At 47.3% G+C, this 23,334-nt stretch overlaps 1 protein-coding gene across 3 annotated transcripts in view; it reads left to right on the top strand.

Annotated features, from left to right (window-relative positions):
- Positions 1-23,334, top strand: part of IL15 (interleukin 15) — a 64,177-nt gene that overhangs the window by 5,893 nt on the left and 34,950 nt on the right. Inside the window, exon 1 of one of the 3 annotated variants that reach the window (XM_035702245.2) lies at positions 17,592-17,611. The exons of the other annotated variants lie outside the window; for them this stretch is intronic. The gene's annotated coding sequence lies outside the window, so the exon portion shown is untranslated. Of the gene's footprint in view, positions 1-17,591; positions 17,612-23,334 lie in introns of those variants that run through there. 3 annotated transcript variants of the gene reach the window in all.

Genomic DNA, 23,334 nt, shown 5'->3' with positions numbered 1-23,334 from the left:
CCCCTGGGGACCTTGGAGAGCTGTGGGCTCCCCGGGGTGGCCGTGGTCCACTTTGAGGGCCTCTGACCCCGCGCTGCCGGTCGCCCGGCCCTTGGGTGGCCGTAGTGTCAGAACCCAGAGCGTGTGTGAGGGAGGCTGGGGTGGGGGGCACTGGCCTCTGCGAAGCTTTTCCTCCAGCTTGGACAGGATGGTGTCCAGGTGGCCTCAGCCCGACGGCTCTCCAGACCCTGGACACACCTGCCGGCCCTGGACGCATCTGCTGACCCTGGATGCACCTGCGGGCCCTGGATGCACCTGCTGGCCCTGGAGGCACCTGTGGGCCCTAGACATACCTGCTGACCCTGGATGCACCTGCCAACTCTGGACGCACCTGCCGATGCTGGATGCACCTGCCAACTCTGGACGCACCTGCCGACGCTGGATGCACCTGCTGACCCTGGATGCTCCTGCCGACTCTGGATGCACCTGCCGACCCTGGATGCTCCTGCCGGCCCTGGACGCACCTGCCGGCCCTGGACGCACCTGCTGACCCTAGATGCACCTGCGGGCCCTGGACGCAGCAGCAGGCCCTGGACGCACCTGCTGACCCTAGATGTACCTGCAGGCCCTGGACGCACCTGCCGGCCTGGACGCACCTGCTGCTCCCACACCCCCCTTGCCGTCCTTCCACCTGGCTGAAAGTGGCCATGCCCCAGCCCCCCCAGGGGGAATGGCGTTGTCCCCCTGCTGGGTGTATTGGGTGCTGTGAGGGCTTTTGTCTCTGTGAATGCACGCTGTGATGTGTGTCTCCATGGTCACACTTGGAAGGAACCCTTGACAGTGTGAGAGCGGCCGAAGGTAAGTCACATGGCTGGTCTGGGGGGCCTGCAGCGGGGACGCGGCCCGGACACTGCGCGGCTAGGCGGGGGGACACGGGGCAGGTGGAGACCTGATGGAGCGACTGCGGCGGGGATCGCGGTGGACACGGGCACTGGGGGGACTGGTCTGGGGGGATTCACTGGGGAAGGAGCCAGTGGGAGGGTAGGCAGCAGCCTGGCCCCGCCGCAGCTCGGGGTGCCCAGGATGCATCCCGCGCCCGGTCGTCTGTCCCCAGTGCTCGCGTCCCTGCCATGGGCGTGTCGCCCTCTCTGTCCCGCACGCAGCAACAGCGAGCGGCTGCCTCTGGCTCTGCGTGGCCCCGGCCGCCCGCTTCCTCGGCCGCGCTCCGCAGGCAAGGCCTCCCAGTCAGTCGTGCCTTCCGCGTGCAGTCCCCTCCCGTGTCCCCAGCCAGGAAGCCGCAGGGCCAGACCCCGTGGTGGGGCTTGGGGTCCGCAGGGCCTGGATCCTTCAGTCCCCGTGGGCCTGCCCCCCCTGCACCCCTTTCGGCCTCACCCCTGAGCCCCAAACAGAGGGGTCGGGGGCTTGGTGCCTGGCCCTTCCCGGCTGGCAGGTGGCAGGTGGCAGGTGATGATGGCTCGCTGCCCCGGGGTCTCAGCCGCCTCGCGGGGCTAGGCCCTCTGGTGGGTCCGAGGGACCTGAGAGGTGAACCCAGTGGTGACGTCCCTGAGCCCCCACCCCTGCAACGGAGCCGGGCTTCGGGAGCAGGTGTCTGGGCTCCTGAGACTCCCGGCGCAGCACCCACACCCCGACAGCTTCCCAGCCCCTCCTTGCCCTGAGGCCCTTGGCTCTTGGCGTCGCCTACATGGCCACCAGCCAATCTCAGAGGCGCCCTCACCTTTCTGCTTGTCGCACCCACATCCTGGCCCACCACCAGGTGGCTGGCTGGGCCCAGGGCCTGCGGCACACCTGGCATCCCCCGGCCCCCAGCCCCTGGACCCCGGCCCCCAGCCCCCGGCCCCCTGCCCCCCCCCGCCCCAGCTGGCTGCAAAATCAAAGGCCCCTCCTTTGAGCCCGTAGTTCTTTTCCAGAAGAACGAGCTCTTGTCGGCAGCTGGGGTAGCCCTTCCTGCTGGGAGTTGGGTCCGTAGGGACCTTTTGGGTGTTTGCTTTTGTTTACCTGCTGGTGAGCTTTTCTTAGTAAAGTTTTCTTCAACAGCTTGAGGGCTTCCTAGGAAGCCTTCCATCAAGATTCCCTCCATTAGGGAAGGATGGGCCCATGGGACTCTCGGGACACCCCCGGCTTTACTTTGGATGCAAGTCAGAAAGTGCTGGTACAAGCCCTTACAGGTTTTCCAAGGGCTTTGGTCACGCGGACCCAGTTTATGAGGCACTACCTTCATCTCAGGTCTTTTTATTTTATTTTTTTAAAGATTTTATTCATTTATTCATGAGAGACGCAGAGAGAGAGGCAGAGACACAGGCAGAGGGAGAAGCAGGCCCCATGCAGGGACCCGAGGTGAGACTCGATCCCGGGACCCCAGGGTCACGGCCTCATCTGAGGTCTTAATGAGGCATCTTCCAGCCACGCACTTGATTTGATCTTTAACCCGAGAGCGCCTTGTGCTATTGGACCTTGAATTTGAACTTCGTCCTAAATGTTTGGCTGTCTGGAGAGGCAAGAGGGATGACAAGTCTTACTTTGCAGTCTGGCAAGTCCAGGGTTGAGGAATTTCCTGTAGACTCCACTTGGACATGTTGGTCCCTCTTTCCCCCGGGCAGTGCCCAGGCAGCTCGATGGGACCCGCGCCGCACCGGGAAGCTGCTGGCCGGTCGGCAAGGCCCGAGGTGTGTGTTGTCTCCCCCAGGTTGCAGCAGGGTCGCCCCTGTCGGGGCGCAAGTCAGCTCAGAGTCGGTGCCTACCTGCTGGGCGACAGGCTCCGCCAGCCTGCGTGTGGGGACACCAGGACCATTTGTCCGGTTGACCAAGGACTGAGCCGGCCACGGACATGGGGCAGGCCTGTCGCCTGGGGTCCCTCACCCCGCCCCCCGGCGGGCCCTCCATGGGCACCCGCCAGGCTCGTTCATGCAGGGGGTGCTGGTGATGGCGACTGTCCCTGGACACCACAACCACATGCTGTGACCCTGTGAGAACACTGTCGCACCACTGCTCTGCCCAGAGCCTCCTGCGCCCCCTCATCTCCTTCTGTAAAAGCCGACTCCCATTACCACGGTCCGGGTGGCCCCGAGGGTGCTTCTGTCTCTCATCTTCCCTACGACTCTTCCTTCCCGCCCATCACGCACGCTGCTCTGCTCTGACCTCGGGGTCCTTGAACTTGCTGCCCCCCAGGCTGCTTGCAGGCACAGCCCGCTCCCCTGCCTCCTGGGCTTGGTTCGGAGCTTGCCCCGTTGCAGCGAGGTGGTCCCAACCCGCTCTCCTGCTGCGGCCCCCCACCAGCCCCGCGCTTGGACTCTCCTCCGCGCACCTGCGACCGACCATCCGCCGCACTGGTGGTCTCTAGCACTGCATCCAGGACTCTTAGGGTCACATGTTGCCATTCATATTTTTATCAGCTTTTGGAAAGGTAACAGTTATGGACTGAATTCTGTGTCCCTCCCCACAACCCCCCCACCCCTGAGGCCCTCATGCAAGAGAGGCTTGCTTACGCTTCTAGAAACTTTCAAATGTGCAATACAGTCACCATGCTGTGCATTATGTTCCCGTGGCTGATTTATCTCATGACACTAAGTGTGTGCCTTATGATTTCCTTTACCCCCTTCCCATTTCACCCACTCCCCATCTATTGGGGATGGCAACCGCCAATCTATTTCTGTATCTAAGTTTTTGTTCTTTTTTTTTTTTTTTCTTTAATACACCAGTCTTTGTAGAGTCATCTCCTCTTTGGAGCTCTCCGGGTGAAGCCCCGATTTCCCCTCCTCTGTAGCCCCTGGAAATACTGACTGCATTTCTCCTTTGTTCCGTCTCCTCCCAACGGATACCTCTCTAATAATATCCGGAGTATTCTATTATGTGGACTTGCGTTCGTATAGACCCTCCTCTTGAGCAAACGACGGAAGTGGTGCAAAGATGACAAGGGTTGTGATGATGGGGTTGGAGGGGCTGCAGTTCGGGGAACACAGCCTCCTTACATGCCCAGCACCTCGCCTGGCTCACGGTGTATCTTTCACGGTGTTATTTTTGTTGTCCATAATCTATCACATGTTGCTGAGGGGTCCAGTGATCTAAAGTTTTGAGAAAAGGAGCTTGACTAGGTTTGACTCGAAATAAATCACCGGCAATCATGTCACTGGTGGAAAACCGTTCCCGGCATGCCTTACTGTCAGGGTCAGGAAGGGAAATAGAATTTCCTGAGGATCTATTTTGGGCCAGGCTACTGATAGAATCTTTCCATTCATTTTTTAGAATGGTGCATATGAGCTTTTTAGATTAGCCTGAGCCTTTTATAGCAAAAAAAAAAAAAAAAAAAAAAAAGAAAAAGAAAAAAAAAGGGAGTGCTGTTTCAGATTTTGTGCCAGTTTTTATGGAGGGGATAATTTTACGAATTACAAAGTAAATATTTCAATAAATGAAAGGAAATAGAACCAAGACACACCCTGGTTGCTAAATTTAAAATAGAAATCTTTTCATTTTTTTAAAAATTTTTTCTTTTTTCATTTTCTGAATTCTGTTTGCCAAGTATTTTGAAGAAAGGACTTCAAAATACAAAAAAAGATGAGAAAAATTTTGTGCAAAGAGTAATATTGTATTTTTATTTTTTTAAAAGATTTTTATTTATTTATTCATGAGACACACAGAGAGAGAGGCAGAGACATAGGCGGAGGGAGAAGCCGGCTCTCCCTGGAGGGAGCCCGATACCGGACCCGATCCCAGGACCACAGGGTCATGCCCTGGGCTGAAGGCAGGTGCTCAACCGCTGAGCCACCGAGGCGTCCCTTAAAATTTCTTTTTTTTTTTAAAGTAGTATTGTTAATATTTAATTTATTTAGTGCTCCTTCTGCGAATCCAAGGAAACAAATGCATAGTCATACCAACTTTATTATGTCACGTTAAAATTTGCAGTAACCTTGCATGTCAGATTTTTAAGAATCTGTATTTTAGCTCTTTAGACTTCACCCCTGGGAAGCAAGATCCTCTTCTCATTGTTTTGAGAAGGACCTCTAAGACCTGAGACATGCGGTTTTTCCCACGGCTGATTTAGATGTGATGTCGAGGTCTCTCTCCTCTAAACCTTGACCTTTCTTAATTGGAGCCACATTACTCGGAGCCTCCGCGGTTTATAAAGTATTGGCTCCCGGCTGTGGTTTTCCATCAGGCAGGCGAGCCACAGGCCGGAAAGCTGCCTAGGAGCAGCGAGCATTATCGGGCACTTTCTCGGTTCACGGCCCTTGCCAAGCACTCTGAGGGGTAAAGGCTGACTCAGATGTGGTTCGTTCCTGCAGCTCTGATCCGCTGGAGCAATTCATCTTTGCACGGGAAGGGCTGGTCCTCCGTGTGCTCCCACCGAGCAGCTGCCCGACCTCGACGAGCCAGGCTCTGGGCGCTGGCTGAGCGGGGGGCCCACAGGCCTACCCTGGGGGGTGATCTACCCGCCGGCCTCCCCTACCCACTGCCTCCCCAGCTGGTCCGCGCTCTCGGTTTCCTATTGTCTCCTCCGGGGTGCTTTCCTAAACTCTCACGATTGGATTAGGTGTTCCCTATGGTTTTTGTTGTTGTTGTTGTTGTTGTTGTTGTTGTTGTTTGTAATTTGAATTCAGTTAACTAGCATTGACTGTGTCACCAGTTTCGGATATAAAGTTCGGTGACTAATCAGTCGCATGCTCATCACATCACGTGCCCTCCGGTATCTCTGGTTCTGGACTCTACTGAGTAAATATTTTCAATAGTCAGTTAACATTTATTGTTGGCTCCAGGCCAAGCACTTTGGCCCGTGGAGCCCTGGTGAGCTCCTCGGCGTGCTTTTGTCACGACGTTTCAGGTGGTGCCGAAGCAACCAGGACCGTATGCCCGGGGCCCACAGCGAAGGCTCTCCAAAGACCGCGCACTTCACCGGAACACTCAGAAGGGGCATGAAGACAGAGAGGGACGAGATGAAATCATCATTATTTATAAGTGAAAGCAATGAAAACGAACAACTAGGAAGACGAATCTGCAAGCTCAGCAAGGCTGTCCGACAGAGAAACAAAAATCCAGGAGCTTTTTTTTTAATACTAAATAAAACATTAGCTGACCCACCAGGAAAACCCAGGGCCCAGCCGCCCCCACCAGGGAGACGCGTATCAGGATCGAATGGGATTTCCCTGAGGACTGGAGGGATAGTCCAACATTAGACAAACCCACCAATTCCGCGTTCATGGGAGCGTGCAGGAACACTTGCTATGAGGCTTTGGGTAAGAGCTTCATAAGATCGAATGGGATCTTCCAGACGCAGCAATGAATGAATGAATGAATGATATCTGCTCAATAGTCTCTAGTAAACGCATTCTTCATAAAGAGCCTTAAAAAGCTTTTCCTTCAGTTTTGGAGAAGGATGAGTATGTCCGTATCTGCACAACTACTTGACAAAGTACTGAAAATGGAGGTAATAGCCGCTCATTTTTCCTGAGTGCTCCCTCTGTGCCAGGCAGTATTCGAGGTGCTTCCTAAGTTTTGCTTATTTAAAACACTAAACATAAAATTCTTTACTTATCTTTGCTTCCTGTGTCTCGTGCTTTCTCCAAAGATTACCTCAAATGGGCCATAAAGGGTGAACTTTCCTGACCTCTTCTATGCCTGTAAATGTATTGATTTTGCCTTCACGTGCACATAATGGTTCATCTAGGTATTTAATTCTAGGTACCAAGTTATTCTTCTTCAGCATCGTGGGGACTCTGGTCCATTATCTCGCATCTGTTGTTTCTTTCAAGAAGCATGATGTCACTCTGACCTTTGCTTTTTCACTCTGATGAATATGGTTGGTTTCTCTTTGGCTTGATTTTTTTTTAACATTCCAGTAGAGTTACCATAGTTTCAGGGGTACAACATAGTGATCCAGCACTTCTGTACACTACCCAGTGCTCGTCGTAAGTGTGCTCTTTCTCCCCTGGTCCTATTCCCCACCCCCACCCCCGCCTCTCCTCTGCTAACCCTCTGTTTGTTTTCTATACTTAAGAGTCTGCTTCTTTTGGTTTCTCTTTTTTTCTTTATTCATTTGTTTCTAAAAATTACACGCATGCGTGAAATCCTATGATACTTGTCTTTTACTGACATATTTCACTTAGCATAAGACTCTCTAGAACCATGCATGTTGTTGTAAAAGGCAAGATTTCATTCATTTTTACAAGTGAGTAATATTCCATTATGTGTTTATGTATATATATTATGGGTATATATACATATATACTGTGTATATATGTATAATATAATATATACATATATGTATAATATAAGATACATATTATATATAATATATACATACATTATATACATGTATACTTTATATACATTATATACATATATAATATATACATATTATACGTGTATACATTATGTATACACGTATATAATGTATGTATATATTATATATAATGTATATATGTTTATAATACATGTATATAAGTATATACATGTATATAAGTATATAATATGTATATATTATATATGTATATAATGTATATATGTATATTTATGTATATAATGTATGTATACATATAATGTATATATGTACGTATAATATGTATATAAAATATATAGACCACATCTACTTTATCTGGTCACCTATCAGTGGACACGGGGTGCTTCCATAATTCAGCTATTGTAGATACTGCTGCAATAAACATGAGGGGTGCATCTATCTTTTCAAATTAGTGTTTTCGTATCCTTGGGGGTAAATGCTACGTCGTGGAATTACTGGATCATACAGTGACTCTAGTTTTAAGCTTTTGGAGAACCTCCATGGTCCTTTCCACAGGCACAGCACCAGCTTGCATTCCCACCAACGGTGCAGGAGGTCTCCTTTTTCTCCACGTCCTCGCCAACACATGCGTGCGGTTTCTTGTGGTTTTAAATTTAGCCATGTGGACGGGGGTGAGGTGATACCTCGCTGTGATTTTTGATTTGCATTTCCCCGATGATCAGTGATGTTGAACATCTTTTCTTATGTCTGTTGGCCATTAGTGTGTCCTCTTTGGAGGGCCTGAAGCCTTTTGGATGCCGCTAACATATGCCTGGCGGTGAGTGGGATGTATTTGTAATGAATTTATTTATTTATTTATTTTTTGCTACTCTTATCTTTGTTTTGAGGGCTTCTGTATAGAATTTTGGAAAAACCTTGATTACTATCTTTTCATTTATTGTCTTACTTTTTTTTCAGACTGCAAGTAGACAGAGTTGAAATTACTACTTTCATCTTCCATCTACCCTTCATTCTTCCTTTATTTTCCCCGTCTAAGTGTTTGTTCCTAATACCTTGCAGGATACTGCCACTTTCTGGCAGTGCTCATTCTGACGTTCAGGATATCTACCTAAATCTTTACTTTTATCACTTGTGGGGTTTTTTTTATATTTATTATACCCAGTTATGTCTTCATATTTTCAAAATCCTTCTTCTGTTCTACCAAGTATTTGTTTACTTTTTTTAATTTTTGTTTTATCTGTTCCATTTGTCTTTTCCCACTTGGCCTACTTTTTTTCAGTTTTGACTTTATAGAGACCCCACTCTATACTCTTCCCTGTAGACTTCTTCTCTGTTAATGGAGGTCATCATTGACAGGTATTATCAGCCTCGAGACAAAACCCTTGACTGTAGCTTACGTCCTCAACTGCAGAGCCTCTTCTGGATTTGACGACTCTCTAACTCTCTACGATTCCAATACCTTGTTCTCCAAGGATTTTTCCCAGTCCCTTGTTCTAGGTACCTGTCTTTCTTGCAGCAGTGATTCGAAGAGTAATTACTTGGGTCGAGGGTATGCAGATGCAGCCAGATGATGCATCTGTAATGCAATACAGATGCAGCCAGAAAGTGCCAGTCGAGGTTAATACGTGCAGTAAAACAAGCATCTCCTAATCCTACCTTTGAAGGAAAATAGAGGAGAAAACAGGGTATAACTATAACTAGAACCTTCTTCCTCATCTCATCCTCTACTTCTGGCCCCTGACTGTTCAACTCTAGTCTTCCAAACCAAGATACAATTTCCTTCTCTCTCCCAACGGGTTTTTTATAGTTCGGGCATTAGCTCCGGAGCACGGATTGGCATTTGACAAACCTTTTTATTTCTCTGGAACCTACAGGGCAGATTTCCAAAGAAAAAGCTCGTTGTTCTTACAGGTTCTTCATTTAACTTGGAACCGTGTGGGATTAATTTTTCTCCTTTCTCCAAGTGAATCATCCAAGAAACAGTAGACATGTAGATATATGACAATATTTACCATTATTATCATCAAACCACATTGGACAGAGATCCCAAAGCAAGAGTGTGATGGCTTAGCCACAGGGGAAAGCAGATTGTGAAGCTTCTGGCTTCCTCCAAGGTAGAGAAGTTATCAGCTGGGCTGCAGTGGGTTAGGGTGACACAGAGTCGTTATGGGTGACATGTTGACTTTAGTGGTTCTGACCCAAAAAGTCGCTATTTGGAAATACGGAGAGTGAAGACCATTGCATTATTGCAGCCGTTTGCTGGCGGTGCTAGTGTTGGTGTAGGATGGTTGGAGCGGAGATGTGAAATTAAAACCATTCAAGTTCCACTAATACTGCCATTTCATTGACCTGTTTTGAAACTGAAACTAATAGGGAGAGGCAGCCCAGTGCCTGGTGCGCGCCGTGCGCTCCCTGTTAGCTGAATGAGCTACTAGTGGAGGCTTAAACCGGGAACCCAAGGCGACACACGGTGAACCCCAGCGTTACCTCTGGGTGTAAAACCGGACAATACATTTAGTTTCTCTGGACTTCATTTCTTTCTGGGAAACTAAGACGGTTAGAGCAGAGGAATTCCCTCAGGTGTCAAATCGGATGGTCCTGATGATTAATATAACATGGCTGAGGTTGATGCTGATAAGCTACCTGTGACCTTAATAGATGTACTTAGATGCTGGGAAGGACTTTGGACGCCGTCTACTCTGGTTTCTTTATTTTAAAGATAAAGAAAGAGGTTAAGAGACACGATGTACCTTGCTAAGGTCCCATCGCTGTCTAAAGACGGCACCAGGAGCTGCACCTGGTTCTCTGGGCTTTGAGGCCATTCTGTGGTTTTGGTAGGATTAAGGAGGCTCCAGAGTTCCTCAAGGAGCCTTTCATCTCAGTGTTGCGTAAACTGCAGTTTTGGAAATTGTGACTTTTTGTGAAGATGGTAGCCTGCAGGGTGTCCTGGAAAAGAAAAGATTGTGAACGTCCTTGCTATGGTTTACGCAACAGGTGCAGAGATGCCTTGTGTGTCTATAGAAGTGGATGTCTGTGGGCCGAGCTCATGGTAGTGGCACAGTTAATGGTAGTTGCCTAGAGGGCTATGGCCTGTAGCCAAAGGGAGATTATTTTCTATCCCAGATGATATATTCTACAAGCCTTCTCACGGCACCTGGGCGGCTTAGCGGTGGAGCACCTGCCTTCGGCCCAGGGTATGACCCCAGGGTCCCGGGATCAAGTCCCGCGTAGGGCTCCCCGCATGGAGCCTGCTTCTCCCTCTGCCTGGGTCTCTGCCTCTCCCTCTGTGTCTCTCAGGAATAAATAGATAAAATCTTTAAAAAAATGTATTTTAAAAAAGAGTTTTCAGTTTCATTTGCTCCCGTTCCATGTTTGTCAAACCTTCTATTAATTTCGTCATTTGAGTTAGTAGGACATTCTCTGTTATGTAGGGACGGCCCTGGTACAGAAAGACGGCCACCCATCGTAAGCCCCTTGGAGGGGGGAAAACCTTCAAAAGAAATGTGACGTTTTCGACTAGAAAAAAGCAGCCACTTGGGGTGTTCTGTACAAATGCACCCAACGGGAAGGGGCTGGATTTTCGGCGCTGCCACGAACGTGCAATCACACAGAAGGGACGGGGCGCCCTGAGTGTCTGATGAGGTCTCTGTGACCCAACTTCTCTTTGCACAAAAGCTGAGGAGTGTGGAAGGGTTGATCAAAAGCAGAGAGAAATGAAAAAGCAAAGGTCAGAAAGAAAGAAGGGGTGGCAAGGCCTCCCTGCCGGCGTGTTGGCTCCACGGCTTCCTAGTGGGGTGGGTGCTGGGGAAGGGCGGCCACAGCCCGGCGACTCGGCGGGGACAGGGCACCCAGGCCCACGTGGCCGACGGGCACGCGCGTGGAATGTCAAGGAGCCACCCCGCCTTCCGGGGGCTGCTGCTGCTTGTCCTTGACTTCATGACAAGGTATTCATGGGCGTTGAGGTAACCTCACCTCCCTGGTCTGGAAGGGATTGGTGGTGAGTGCCTGCCGGGCCCCACTGTGTCCCCCGCTGTCGCTCCTCCTGGCAGGTGGCCCTCGGCGGCCGCAAGAGGCACGGTGGTGGGCTGTCCCCCAGCCTGTGGCAGGTGGCCGTGGGTCACCGGCCACGGGGGGGCTGCTTCTCCCTCTGCCTGGGTCTCTGCCTCTCTCTCTGTGTCTCATGAATAAATAAATAAAATCTTTAAGGAAAAAAAAGTCTTTCCTGAAGACGAAAGCACTGTAAACTGGTACTTTAAGATTTTATTTATTTATTTGAAACGGAGAGAGCGAGCAAGAGAGAGCAGGAGCCCAGGGAGAGGCAGACGGAGAGGGAGCCAGTGTGATGTTCCAGCTCCAGGGAGGCGGCCGGGCCCCGAGTGGTGCTGTGGGCCTGTGCTGGGGAGACACCCCCCCTGGAGCTGCCCTCGGAGGACCAGGTGCCCCCGCTTTCCCGGCTCCTTCCTGGGACTGTCAAGATCCCTGCTGTTCAGAGCAAGTCGCGGGGTTACTTGGTGACCCGACTCCTTTCTCTGATGTGCGGAGGCCCAGCTGGAAAGCCCTTGGGACTGCCCCACTTTCTTTGTTTCTAATTCTAGTTATATATGCACTGATTGAGCTCCACGGTCCAAGGTGTGTCTTCCCGAACATGTATGTGGCCCCCCGGGGGCAGTGACAGGCCAGGTCAGCCCTCACCGTCGGGAATCCCGCTGGGCGGCCACGGAGGAGGGACGGCGGGGCCCGTTTCTAGGAGGATGTCACTGAACCTCAGGCAGATTCTTGGGGCACAAGGGCACGAGAGCTGAGTTAGAGTCTCTTTTGTGTTTTAAATCTCTTGGTTCCCTCTTCCTAGATATTCCCTGGGGAAGCCGCCTGAACTCTCCCCAGCTGGGAAACCTTGGTCCAAGGCGTCGCCAATAGGTCAAGGATGAGACAAGGATCAGGAGTCCCAGCAGCCTCGCACCGTGCTTCTAGGTGCTCTTTTCCATCCTCGCTTTTGAAGCTCCGGGGTCAACAGGTGAAGCATAAAAAGCCGTAGTGGCTTCTCAGGGGTGTCCCCAGATGGGTCCATCCTGTGCCTTCTCGCATCTTGGCTAAATTCATTCTCATCTCCTGTCAGAATTCCTGGCTTGTCCTGGCTGTCAAGGAAGCTTATTTCCTGACCAGGAACGGAAAAGAGTCTAAGGATGGGCCTCTCGTAGGTGTGCCTGGAACACTCGATGGAGCCGCGTGGAGAGGATGGGAAAATATTTCAGAAAAAAAATCTCAAAGCAGTGAGGAGATGCTGAAGGAGACAGACCAGTGTAGTGGGAGTAAAACCAGGGTGAGGGGTTGGCTGGTACATGAACAGGACGCCTGGGTCGAGATGAAAAAGAAAAAAAGAACCCCCCAAAACATGCTTACATTGATGGCTGTGTCCAAGAACAACTTTTATATTGAATGTTCTTCTCAAAAACTTTAATCTTTTCCTTCGACACAAAGTTTAACAAGAATTCTTTGTTATTTTTGCATACGAACAATGGATCAGGTGAGAGAGTGTTGAAAAGGGGGATTTGCAAGGGAATAAGGTAGGGAGGGGGTGGCGGTGACTGGGTGACGGGCACTTGACGGGATGAGCACTGGGTGTTATTCTATATGTTGGCAGATTGAACACCAATAAAAAATAAATTTACAAAAAAAAAAAAAAAAGGTAGAGAAGATAGTGTTAGACGGTGGGAGAAAATGATGGCGATAGGAATTTGCCTGAAATAGACCCAAAACAAATCCATCTCTTCTGACCAGTCGTGGACTCTCCTTCCTCCATAACGGATGGTGTCGAAGTTGTGTTTCTGGCGACTCTTACAGGTTCCTGGAGCCGCCCCCCTCGTAATCCTTTTGCAGTGATTCATGCTGCGCAGCATCAGATCCTATAGCACGCTGGTTACTCCCGACGATTTGACTGTGGGGTCCGTCCAAAGCCCTGTCTCCCCTTCATCTGTTCCTCAGGTTCACGTTAGAGCCGTGGGACCAGGAGGGGAAGGGGGTGCCGTTCGAGTTTCCGTGGCCGCCAGCCTCCTTCTGGTTTTCACTTGATGGAACTTGGGACCGAGGGGGAACGTAGGGCAAAGGGGCCGGATGTCTTCGGATTTGAGATCATTCTCTGTTGGTCGTTGCTTCTCTTTCTGGCCAATAGTAGCTCATCACTGATGATGCCCCCCGCCCCCGTGTGGGCGCGTTCCAAAGCGGGGCATTTCTGTGGGACGCGTGTGAGTTCTTCCCCCGTACGGTGGTCCCTCCGTTGGCCCTCCGTGTGCCTGGGCCTAACCCCCCCCCCCTCCGCCCCCTCTGCGGGTGGGATGGCCCACCAGGCCCCACTATCAGAGTCCCCTTGCAAAGAGGCCAGCTTTGATCCATAGCCTTGCTGAACCCAACACCGCAAATAGCATCTGATGCTTTTCTCCATTATCTTTTTCCCCCTTTGGTCGGCTGGGCTTAGCAGCAAAGCAGCAGTCCCTTGAGCTGATAGGATGTCTACTCGGGAGACGAGATGCCAGCCTCCTCTCATGACAAAATAGCCTCCCTGGGCTCCTGGAGGCCGAGAAGTCCAAGGTCGGGGGGCAGCTGTTTGCTTCCCCCGTGTGAATTCCTCTTGGCGTGCAAACGGCTGCCCTCTTGCTGTGTCCTGAAATGCTGGAGAGAGAGGGGACAGTAAGGTCTCCGGTGTCTCTTCTTATAGGGACCCTAATCCAGTCCTGGAGCCCCCACCCTTATGACCTCATTCAACCCTAATCACATCTCCAAAGCCTCATCTCCAGACGCCATCGCAGTGGGGTTAGGGCTTCAACAGAAGAATTTGGGGGGAAGCAGCTCAGTCTGTAGCGCAGCCTCTTTTACGTATTGTCCTGTAGCATTTTGCCTCATGCTTCTGGCTGCTGTCTCTAGCCAGTGCCTTTCTCTTCCTTCCTGGTATTTTTGTCTTCTGTATATGGACTTAGGGGGGTTCTTGGGGTGACGTTGGTGGTTTGGAGGAAGTAGAAGTCATAAGGGCTTGTCTGCCTCTGAGTTGGCTCTGGAGCGGGATCGGGACTTAGCTATGAGTCTCTCTCTAGAATATGGGGCGGCTTAACGCTCCTTTATCCCCAACATTGCGTTCTGTTCACCAATTCCAGGGCAACTGTAAAGCCACGTTCAAAATCCTCTTAAAATATCATGCATTCCTCATCCACCTTCTTGGATGCTGAGCCTCTGCAAGTGGCGTGCACTTTGCTAGAGGAACACTACTCCTCAGAGGTGACCTTCTCACCCAAGTCTTCCCTGATCCCTCATCCTCTTCCTGTCTTGAGAATTAATTGCCTCACACTGTGTTTTAACACGAGCCTTTCTTTATTTTTCTCTTCAAACACTGAGAGCATCAGTTAGTTGTTTGAGGTTTCCCTTCACCGGTTGGCAAGTTCCTTAAGGATCAAAACCAGTTATGAAGTCCTTATACATGATAGGTTTTGAATAAATATTTTAGATCATTCAGGAAGATTCCAGAGTGTGGGCATAGATATCGAATGGCTATGCTTTTTTGGGTTTAGAATTATATGAAACTTCTATTAAATCGGTAAGAGTCAGAAATAAGATCATATAGATAATTGTGTTATTGACCTAAATATCCTGTGGATCCTGGGCCATACTGAATTTTGGTTTAGATGTTTCTTATTTTATAAAATAGGAATTATACTGTTTAACTTTTAGAAATGGCATAAGTACGACTACCTTTTTTAAAAATAAGAAATAAAAATAGGAAATATCCTCCTTCAGGGTTTTGTAATGGTGTAGTCGTTTGGCACATTCGAACCCCTTCAAAATCACATATGCCTTGGGAATATGATGTTTGTAATGTTGTGTTTTGCTACTGAGCATCTGACTGGACACTTTGCGACTCCACTGTTAGAATAGATGTATTTGTGACCTTTTTTCAGCATCTTCCGTGAAGCTGGTCAGTAACTTCGTATCAAGTCTACAAATACCTTTGACATCACATTTGCTCTGTGCTATTTTCGGGGAAATGAAAGACATTCCACTAGAGAACTGCATGAAATGTTATAGCTTCTTTTAGACGATGTGTGATCGTTTGTCTTCCAAAATGAAGTAGCCATAGTCAACACGGATGGGAGTTAAATTATGGGGGAGTCTGAAGATCTTAGGAAAGATTAATCCAAAAAAATTCCCATGGACTTCTGAAGCTTTCTCCAGATGAGTCGCCCTGTCTTCCAGGTGTGATCAGGTGTGGAGATAATCATAAATGCAAAGAAAGGAGCATTATTCAGTACATAATTTTGGATCTGTTAATCCCTACCTGTGACTCCCATAGGATGCATTCCTGTATATCGCCACCTGGCTCTTTAAAGCAATATGCCATCAGGTGCTATGCTGCTACTGTCGCAGGAAGCAAAGACGACAATGGCAGCATGTAGGCGGTTGTAGAAGTAAGTTTTCGAGAATCCTATCATATAGTAAAAGACTCTCTTATGTAATAGTGTCATTAGTGATACGGAAGATGTGGGAAACCAGTTAGCGTGTTTTATATATAAAACACACCCTTGGAATTTTATTTTATTTTATTTATTTTATTTTATTTATATTTTATTATTTTATTTATATTTATATTATATTTTATTATTTTATTTTATTTATTTTATTTACTTTATTTTATTATTTTATTTATAATTTATTTTATTATTTTATTTTATTATTTTATTTATATTTTATTTTATTATTTTATTTTTATTTTATTTTATTTTATTTTATTTTATTTTATTTTATTTTATTAAGATTTTATTTATTTATTCATGAGAGACACAGGAGAGGCAGAGGGAAGAGAAGCAGGCTCCATGCATGGAGCCCGATGTGGGACTTGACCCCAGGAATCCGGGATCAGGCGCTGAGCCAAAGGCAGATGCTCAACCGCTAAGCCACCCAGGTGTCCCACCCTCGGAATTTTAAACGCGAATATCTTGGTTATAAAAGACGATGCTGTTTGTCATAAAATGTTTAAGGCATTTTCTAAGGACAGACAACACCTCACATAACAGAGGAAGGCAGATTTTTTTTTTTCTGAAAAGAGCCAGATACTAAATATCTTAGCCCTTATGAGCCAAATCATCTATCGAGACTATTGCCTTTACTCCTGCCAGAGACGTGGATGGGCGCGACTCTCTCCCAATAAAACTTTATTTACAAAACAGGTGGTGGGTGAGGTTTGGCCTGTGAGTCATAGTTTGCGCATGTTTGTCCATATAAGATGAAGAAATTCTGTGTCTTACATTTTTCTATATCATTAGGTTAATTTTAGAGGAACTGAGATGCTTAAAACCAAGCAGTCTATATAATCCAACCATCCACTTTCTGAATAGTCTCACCAATGTAAGGAAATCAGAGAATGATGTAGATCGGTGTTTTTGGGTGACTCATCGAAACTTTTCAAAAATACTGAGACTAAGGTGCAATCAAGCTCAGTCTCAAAATGAAACAAAGCCACAGAAATCCAAGGAACGGACTTCTTTTTCATAAAGTGGAAACGCTTTTTATTTTTACTTTCAGTTGTAATTTACATGTATTCCTTGAGGAAAAAAACATTCTGTAGCGTGTGTATGTAGATCAGGATAGACAAAGGAGCAACTCAAGGTGTTTGTGAAAATTGAAACTATAAAAAGTCCATGGAGGAAAACAGTAATTCCTCTCCTGTGCAGTCATCTCTGGCATCAGAAAACACCAAAGGAAATATAAATTGAAAGGAAAAGTATGACGAGCGTGCTTCATATGCTTCCTTGAAACTGCTCGGTTTCCTAGAATTTTTATTGAGAATTCCCCAAACTCAAGAAACAACTTCCCGACATCCTAGGATAGACACACGTTAGGGGTTGCTGCGGCCGAGAGCTCAGAGAAGCAGCAGGAGGACGTCTCGGATGCTGAGGGGTACAACTTGTGACCTTTTTACAATAGCAGTGTAGCTCTGTAAATGCTATGGTCGCTGCGAGAAATTTATGAAAATTAGTAAACGTTATTATTATTATTATTATTTTTTAGAAAATCCATTATGATCAACTCTGGGGCAAGAAATTGGGCAATTTTCTTTAAATGAAATCGTCCTTGCAACATGCAAGAAATCAAACAGGAACCTCCCCTCAGTTGTTTTGAGGTCATTAGCGCAGTGTCATGTGCCTTCTGTTTTTCTAATTCTCTTTGAGTCCTAGATTTTTAGTTATAGTTCCTTTGGGTCACTTCAAAACGGAGGGTTTTCGGTGTGGTTATTTCGTGCGGGGCCTGCGATAGTTGTTCTTGGCCAATGCGAGGGAGGGTTGAGAAGAATACGCGCCAGGTGGAATTGAAGATGTATCTCCTACAACCGGCATAGTCAAGGTTGTAAGATGCTTCCTTTTTTTTTTTTTTCTTAAGATTTTATTTATTTATTCATGAGACATACAGAGAGAGGCAGAGACACAGGCAGAGGGAGAAGCAGGCTCCGTGTGGGGAGCCCAACTCGATCTCAGGACCCCGGGGTCACGACCTGAGCCGGAGGCAGACGCTCACCCTCCGAGCCCTCCAGGGGGACCCAGTAAGTTGCCCCTTAAGGAGCACTGGGGTTGCTTGTGGCTGGGATCCAGGAAGGTGCTGTTTCTACAGGATGGCCCTTGGAAGGCAGCGTTTATTTTGAGTAATAGGTTGGGAAGCAGAGTCGACTCTGTGCGCAGGAGCTTTGGGTCGCACTAGCGTCGTGCTAGCTGGATCTCTCTTCTAGTATTTACCATCATCTTTGTTTTCTTTTTTAGATTCTGAGAATAAATGCGTTTAGAAAGCTGAATTTGCATACAGACTAGGTTATATTGGATCTCATTTGTGCGTGCTTTCTCTCAAAACCTTCTTCTCTTTTATTTTGGCCAGAACTGCAGCCTACAGGTTGTGGGTGGCCTCCAGTCACTGTCTTTTAACTCCATTAAAGTCAAGTTTTTAGTTTTTTTCTTAGATTTTTTTTTTCTGATTGTCAGAGTAATATGTGCTCGTTAATAGTGAGAGTGCGAGTACAGGAAACGGTAAAGTGGGGAAAATATCAGATCCAGCAATGCAATTAGTGAGTAATTAGTAAGTAAGCAACGAAACAACTCGTTGCACCGTTATTTTTTCTACATAGTTGACAGAAAAGTGTTTGAACATTTGCCTCCTAGTTTTGTTTTCTTAACAGCAGATGGTGACGTTTCCCCATGACATTATATAAGTAAAGCAAATATTATTTTTAATGTAAATATAGTACTCTGATTGAAAATGTGTCACAATGCATTAGGATTTGACTAGTTTGTGGTTATTAAAAATAATACTTACGTGTATATATTTTCGAATGAATCTCCATCCAGGTTTCTGACAATTTTGTTAAGGAAAATTTCCTAGGAGCAGAATTAAGACGTCTGACATTTAAAATATTTTAACAGTGCTCAACACATGTTCCAGAAAATATGCACAAATTTATACCTTTGTCAGCATTTTGTGAGTCTTGTGTCACTACATCCTCACTGGTGCTGACAGTTAAGAGTTTTTTTTTTTTTTTTTTTTAAAGATTTTACTTATTTATTCATGAGAGACCCAGAGAGAGGCCAAGACCCAGGCAGAGGGAGAAGCAGGCTCCCTGAGGTGGAGGGGGCCGCCGTGGGACTCGAACCCAGGGCCCCGGGGTCAAGGGCTGAGCCTGAGGCCGCTGCCCAAGCCCTGACCCCCGGTGCCCCTAAGAGCCTTAAGCCACCCTGTGACCCCAGAGGACGGGGCGGTACAGGGCCCACTGGTGCGTGTCCAGGAGCCCCAGGGCGGTGACAAGGGCAGTGGCGGGGCAGCGGCACTCACACAGATGCGGACACAGTGTGCCCCAGGGTTGCAGGCCCAGCCCTGGTCCAAGGGGGCGCTGGCCGGGCAGGGAGGGCTGCGGGGACCCTCAGGCGGCTGCTATCCAGCCCCCGCCCCGCGAGCCCGCCGCCAGCTCCCACCAGCAGGCCCCGGGGAGGAGAGGGGCCGCGGCCTTGTGTCCGCAGGTGCACGCACCCCTGCGCCTGGGGAGCCCCCCCCACTTGTCCACCTGCACGCACACCTGCACCCCCCCAGGGACTGAGGCATCATGTCCGCAGGTGCACGCACCCCTGCGCCCCGCCCACATGTCCACCTGCACCCCCCCCCCCAGGGACTGGGGCCTTGTGTCTGCAGGTGCACGCACCTCTGCGCCTGGGGAGCCCCCTCCATGTGTCCACCTGCACCCCCCCCAGGGACTGGGACCTCGTGTCCGCAGGTGCACGCACCCCTGCGCCCGGGGAGACCCCCCATGTGTCCACCTGCACATTCAGCTGCACCGCCCCAGGGACCGGGGCCTTGTGTCCGCAGATGCACGCACCCCTGCGCCCCACCCACGTGTCCACCTGCACATTCAGCTGCACCGCCCCAGGGACCGGGGCCTTGTGTCCGCAGATGCACGCACCCCTGCGCCCCACCCACGTGTACACCTGCACGCCCACCTGCCCCACCCCCAGGGAATGGGGCCTCGTGTCCACAGGTGCACACACCCCTGTGCCCCACCTGCCCGCCCACCTGCACACCCACCTGCAGTATTATTCTGTCCCTCTTCTTAGGACTTTATTATTTAAAAAAAAAAAAGCATTTAAGGAATTATGTCCACTTCTTGTAGTTCTCTTGCCGTGGGTGATACTGGGAGAGGTGTGTATTTTGTCTTGGTATTGGTTTCCCAAAACACTTTGAGGGTTAGCCATGCACATGGATCTACCAAGGGCTAGTCATACCTGTACGTAGGCGTGAACCTCACTTTCATCATGTACTTGAGTAAGCTTATTTATTTCTCTATCGAAATTCTAATTTTCTTTTTTTTAAAGATTTTTATTTATTTATTCATGAGAAACACAGAGAGAGAGAGAGAGAGAGAGAGGCAGAGACACAGGCAGAGGGAGAAGCAGGCCCCACGCAGGGAGCCCGACGCGGGACTCGATCCCCTGGGCCGAAGGCGGCGCTAAACCGCTGAGCCACCCGGGCTGCCCTCGATATTCTAATTTTCTGATCCAATAGGTCATTTAAATAGCTAACCTGACGCTAACTTTTCTTTTACGGGACATTAGGCTTTGTCTACCATCACTGCTAATAGTAAAGCTCACTTTACAGAGATGGAATTTGTGCATCAGAAAAGCATACGTGATGTATGATTATGATCATCTTTTCTGAACATGTACTTTGTAATTGTGGTTAAACCACTTTGTAATTTTAGTAGAATTTGGTAGATGGTTGATTTTGTGATAGAGATAATACTTCTTGCCGCATATGCTGGAAGGTACACGCATATCCTATCTGATAGAGATTTTCTTTAAAATGAAAGACCTTCGGAAAGATAGATGCTGCAGACCCTCTGAGCCTCAGTCTACCTTACTGGACCGTGCTTTTAAGCCATCTCTGTCTTACTGGGACCAGCTTCCTTTATGCCATCTCCCTGCTGCCTCTCCCGTGCACACTGCTGGCTCTTTCTCACCCATCTGCTGTGTTCTCTTGTGGGTTTAGGCAGAAACTTCTGAATTCCTTCCAGAGTGGAGGCTTGGTTGTCTTAACTCGGTCCTTTCCCCTGCACAGCCAATCCTCACCTCTGTTTCCCTGACCCGTTTCACTGCCTCTTGGATGGGGCCACCCTACACGCTGGTAAATTCCATTAGGAATTTCAAAGCAGAGAGGCAGGACAAAGCCTTCCCCTAAGTGTACTTTCCGCTCACTGTCCCCAAAATATCAACCCCTGGGGGGAGAACTCATTGCACCCATGTCTTCTTCTGCCTCTGTTTCTCTTAGTCCTCCTACTCTCCTGGCTGGAACATCTACTTCCATCACATCTTTCTGATCCCGAGGGTCACCTGTTGTCTAGTGTTTACGCATAGATGGTGTTTTCGCTCTCTACTGTGGGAGAAACTCTCTCTAGATCAAGTTTCATTTTCAAGGTAGGAGCCCCAGGGAAGCTAGGTGGTAGGGGACCTTCTACACGGGAGTAAACATTGGCTAAACTAAGAGCGTGGGAAAGTGGTAAAAACACGGACGCAGCCCAGGCTGCCTGGTTTCTTGCTGTGGTGCTGCCACTTACCAGCTGTGTAACTTTGGGCAAATTATGTAATTTCTGTGTTCCTCAGATTTCTCATCTTTGCAATGATGATAGTAGCATTACCTTCCTTATAAAGTTGCCATAAGAAAAAATTAGTTAAAAATATACACATCGCTCAGAATCGTGGTTGATAGGTAGTACTTGATTATTTGTTAGCAATGATTCTTTTAATATTTTCAATCGTAGTAAAAAAAAAATCCTTCTTTTCTATATTTAAAGGCGTGGAACCTAAAGAATGTGGTAAAGTGATCGACCTTACTGGAGGTAACTTGCTATTGGCAACTAAATGCAAAATCTGGAAATTCAGGTGCCTGAAGGTGTTGTCTAGGGAGAATTTTTTTGCGGGAGGCCAGGGCGTGTTGGGAAGTATTCCTTTCTCTGCTCTAGTGTGTAAGAGTTTTTGTAGGCCTGAGCAGAAGATTTTTGATTTTAGGTTAAGTTTGAGATAGGGATGGACCATTCATGTAGAAATACACATTGGTCAGGAGCTGACAAATGTTCTGTGTTAGGGGCCAGATGGGAAATATTTTAGTCTTTGTGCGCCAGCTGTGGAATCCGCTGCGGGATCTTCTTTTTAAATGTTTTAAACTCTTGTTTTAATTTTTTTTTTAAAGGGTAAAAATGTAGAACAAAAGCAAGCTGCAACCTGATTTGCCCCATAAAGGCATGGCTTGCCAACCCCTGCTATAATTTATTGCAAAAGAACAGAACTTTGGCAGATTTGTTGCAATTAAGAGATTTAGATTTCTTCATCTTCAGTATCTATATAATTTGAGAAATCATTAGTGAGCATGGATCCATGTATATATAGTATTCCTTTTTTTTTCAATGATTTTATTTATTTGAGGGAGAGAGAAGAGAGCACAAGCAGCGGGGAGGGGTAGAGGGAGATGGAGAATGGCTTGAGCCACCCAGACATCCCTATGTACAATATTCTAACTAAAATTGAATATTGTAGTGAAAATAAAATTATGTAAATATTTAAGGTAAAAGAATTTTTCCCTAGAAATAAATTTTATAAAATTATATTTTACTTCTTGTGTGTACTATAAAGTTACTTTGTAAGAACTTCTATCTATTAATATAGATATGTTTTTAAAATACTGACGAGACCTTAACATAACCATTTCAGAGGATTTGTGATTCCATACGTTCATGGAAATTAATGCAAAATAATGTTTGACTTACTAGGTGTCACAGAGATGAACAGTGATACTTTTGGCCTATGATGCTCTCATCGTGATTAATTGGTGGAATGAAACGGGGCGTAATAATCGTAGCCGGCTGCACTTGGCTTTAAGACTTTGAGATTATTTATGTTTTAATGGTGGGATTGGAGGGGAGTATATTCTTTTTAAAACTGACCAAAGTAAATGCATAATAGAAAGAATTTAATAAAGCAATTTGAGTTCTTAATTCTATCCAAATTAACCAAAATCAATAGTACAATTTTGAGAGGCCTCTAAGCTAGCCCAAACTAATGAGTCCTTTATTCCTTCAATTCAAGTAGATTACGATGGAGTAAGTACATTTTCTAACTGAATTTTATGGATTGTGAGTTTAGCCAAGGCATTTTGCATTTCACAACAGATTCCTAGAGGGATTCCGTTTTTTCGTGTTAAAGCCTAGAAATTATTTTGTTTTGGTTAAGGTGAAACTTTATTTCAGATAAACTTTTGAAGTCCACAAAGAACATCACTTTCCTATAGAGGCAGAGTTCAGATTACAGAGTGTAGTTTTAGATAAGCTCAGTATTATGTTCAGTTTCTTTCAACTTCTCAGTTTTAAGGGAAACATTGAGAAATAGAATTTGACAATAGAATCTTGTCAACCAAGAATATAAAATATCTTGATACTAATACAAGTGAAAAATAACCAAAAAAAAAAAAAATCCCCAAAACAAAAACAAAAACAAAAAAACAAAAAGCAAACAAAAAAATGAGCCTGGTAAAGAAAGACCTTGGAG

Source organism: Canis lupus, chromosome 19 (assembly GCF_003254725.2).
Source record: "Canis lupus dingo isolate Sandy chromosome 19, ASM325472v2, whole genome shotgun sequence".
NCBI classification, from domain to species: domain Eukaryota; kingdom Metazoa; phylum Chordata; class Mammalia; order Carnivora; family Canidae; genus Canis; species Canis lupus.
This window is presented reverse-complemented; position numbering and strand designations above follow the sequence as displayed.